This window comes from Callospermophilus lateralis, unplaced genomic scaffold (assembly GCF_048772815.1).
Source record: "Callospermophilus lateralis isolate mCalLat2 unplaced genomic scaffold, mCalLat2.hap1 Scaffold_929, whole genome shotgun sequence".
Taxonomy (NCBI): domain Eukaryota; kingdom Metazoa; phylum Chordata; class Mammalia; order Rodentia; family Sciuridae; genus Callospermophilus; species Callospermophilus lateralis.
In genome coordinates, this window is record NW_027517440.1 from 412,926 (window position 1) to 416,864 (window position 3,939).

Here is a 3,939-nt window from a genome sequence, read left to right on the forward strand (position 1 = left end):
AATTAGAAGTCCTTGATTTACATTTATAATTGCTATATTTCATACATCAAGCTAGAGTCCAAATAGGACATGTTGACATAAGTGTAGCAGTCCATGCTTTTCCCCAGGTGATCAAAGGCATAGGATCTTGTCATGCTGGTCAGGTGGAATCTTATATATTGCATACTCTACTTTGTTAGTGACTTTTTGAGAATACAATGTCTATTCAACGCAGATGACCAACTTTGAGTATTAACTTTATGTTGTATATTGAGCATAGTAACAGTAAACAAAACAATATTTAATGCATATTAAAATGAAAGAGGCTATATCATTGTTTGTTTGTCTCTGTTTTAAAAGGCAAGTATTAGGATGCAATTTGCTCACTCAAAAAAGCTTGTCCTAAAAGATTATGAGAAATTTTATTATTTAAAACTATATCTCAGTGATTAAAAATTGTACAAAAGGATGAGATGCAAAGGCAGCTTCATTACCCATCTGCTGCTGTCTCTAGCTGGGCACAAAGCACGAGCCACTCACAGCTTTGTAGATTCAAACAGCAATTCTTTATTCCCGATCTCACACCAGCCGTCTACAAACACGTTCTGGGGGAATCCACGTTCTCTGCCCAAATCCACTACTCATGGGCTTCTGTCTCCCAAAATATACTGTCTGACCCTAAGAACTCAAGAGGAACTCAGGCAGCAGGATACGCCCTATTCGAAAGGGGGAACACCCTAATCTCCTATTATGCTAAACCACCCTATTCTAAAGGGGGAACACCCTAATCTCCTATTATACTAAACCGGGGACACCCTAAACATGGATCCGCCCTGGTCCTTGAGCAATGTCACCTTTCAGGAGTCCTTCCACTAGACAGCATGGGAGTAGCTGGCAAGGAAATTGTCATACCTACTTGGCTGATGGCTCCCAGCACCCATCTTTAAACAAATAAAGCTTCAAGGAGCAGATCATGCTTGGTTTCACTCCATGCTCTCTGTTGGAATTGACTTGGCAGATTTTTTTTTTTTAGATTCAATTCTATTAGTCAATTTTTTTCTTTTGTTTTGTGGCTTGCAATAATGCATTAATAATCATAAATATTTTGAAGTGAACACCTCATTATACTTTTACTTTGTAAGTTGTTTTCTATATTTCTTAATTTTTTTATTTTGATTAATGATTTAATTTCTGGATCATGCTTGGATTCTTTTCACACTTCTCTTTACATAGATAGATAGATATAGATATAGATATAGATATAGATATAGATATCTTCCCTTTATATATCCTACAGGTTTTTAATTTTTACAGTATTTCACAAGTTGCTTAGACTTGTCTTAACCTTGGTCCTGTTTGATAAGCCTCTCCCATATTGGTAGAATTTCAGCTTTGCACACTAGGAATACCCCTGTCATTTATTCTTAAGGAATTATTCACATACACAATTTGTGCCTAATTATATTAATATTTTTTGTCTCAATTTTACTCTCTAAACTTTCTTTAAATAGTTAGAGTTCATTCAGTAATTAATAACTGTCAGTATCCTAATATTCAGTTCTTAAAGTTTTTTTTCTTCTTTTGTTAATTGGATTAAGCCATGCTTCTCTTTCTTTATATTGCTGTACTATTTTTTATTTGTCATTAAAGGAGTCAGCAGTAGACTATATAGTCCATTTTGGGGAAAAAAGTATAAAAATATTTAAATAAATAAAAATACACAAGAACAGTGCTGTATCCTTGTAATATGTGAGAATTGAGAGGCCATCCAAAATAACTTCATTGTTGAGGGAAGTCGCAGAAATTTAGAAACAGCATGACTCAAACAAATTTTAAAAAATTGTGTTGTAGTTCAGGGAAATAGAATTTTGGGGGTTAATCTTAAGCACCACGCATGAAAAATAACAGTTGGATGACCTAAAGATTCAGAAATGCCAGTACTAAATATGTATCTATGAACAATTAAATTAGCAAATTGAAGTGATACCTCTGCTTTTGTGATTAGTGCAAACATTGTTCTAAGCATTAAAGCTATGGACTCAATGTGTGTGCCCACCAATGATCAAATGAGTAAAAATATTGCACTTATATACTATTATTATTTAGTTATGGAAATATTTTTTCTCATAAAATTTTTTAAGAAATGCATGCAGGACTTTGCATTAAGTGAAATGTGACAGGCAGGGATTAAGTCGCAGGAACATTTGATTCGCATGTGGAAGTCAAAATTTAAGTGAGAAAAATTGTGCTCACCAGGTACTGTGTTTTTTGTATGGTTGATATTATAGTCAAAGTCTCCATATTTTTATTTTATTGAGCATAAGAGGGTCAAGAGTTTTTGTTTTTTTTCCCCAAATGTTGAGTGTATTATGTTCTTCATTAATACTACTAGTAGAAGGAATACAATACCTTGTAAGAACAAAACTGATATTTATATTAAATAATGATTTTGTTAATCCATTCTGTTTAGTCATTTTACCTTTTATATATAGTATGAATTACCATGATATATTTAGTAAATAAAGTAGTATTTGTCAGTGAAAGAAATCATCATATCACATGAATTTAAAAATATGAAAATCAATTTATTATACTCGATTGTCAACTGTTGACTTCAGCCAAGTATTATGGCATAGGCTATGCAAGGTTTTTATAGTCTTTTAAAATGTTTTATGGAAAATTTTAGAGACATATATGTGTATATTTCTTAGTAAATTTTTTGTTCATATTTCTTGTTAAGAGTCCATAGCCTCTTTACACTTGTTGACTATTTGTGGCATTATCACACAAAATCTACCAGTTATTTTCACATCTCTATGTCATGGTAGACAAAAACCAGTTTTTGGACACTCTTTTAAAAAGCCACAAATGTTTGTATATGTTTTACATTTCTCTTATTCTACTGAGAGTAGAGGTAGCTGGTAGATATTTCCTAAATATGTAATGCTATATTATGAAGAATAAAAGGCTGTGGATGATAAGAGTAACATACTTTTCTTGTCTATATTATAATACTCTTCTTAATGATGTACTCCTCTTGGATACTGTGGTCTCTAAAAGAATTTTGGTAATATTCTCAAGTTAATTGTGTCTGTACATTTTTAATGAACTGATATATTTTTGAGTTTATGATGACTTTGAATGTATTAATCTGTTACACTCCTGATGTACTTATTTCACCTTAATTTCAAGTAATGAATGCAAAGTATATTTATCCTACTCTAATAGGTATTGTTATTTTTATTTTTTGTTTATTTCAGCCATGACTCCTCCAGATACTCAAGAATATTCAACAGAAAAGGGCATAAAACATATGTTTCACAGTGTGATAAGTGGAAAATATAGAAGTTGTAATCTTGACTGTTTACAACAAGAGAAAATTTGGAAAACGACTAGTGAGAGTGAACACCAGAAATCATATAAAAATTGAGACCTTGTTCACTACCAGAGAATTTATACTGGAGAGAAGCCCTACAAATATAAACAATGTGGCAAAACTTTTAGTAAAATATAGGTCTTATTTACCACAGAAAAACTCACATTAGAGAGATGTCCTACAAATGTAAAGAGTGTGGAAAAGCTTTCAGTAAAAAAGTAGGCCTTACTTGTCACAGAAGAACTCACAATAGAGAGAAGCCCTACAAATGTAAAGAATGTGGCAAAGCTTACAGTAAAAATCACACCTTATTCGCCACAGCAGATCACATACTGGAGAGAAGCCCTACAAATGTGAAGATTGTGGTAAAGCTTTCAGTCAAAAAACAAACCTTATTGGCTATAGCAGACTCACACTGGAGAGAAGCCCTACAAATGTAAAGAATGTGGAAAATCTTATAGTGAAAAATCACACCTTATTGGCCACAGCAGGACTCACACTGGAGAGAAGCCCTACAAATGTAAAGAATGTGGCAAAGCTTTTAGTCAAAAACGAGACCTTTTTAGGCACAGGAGAACTCACAC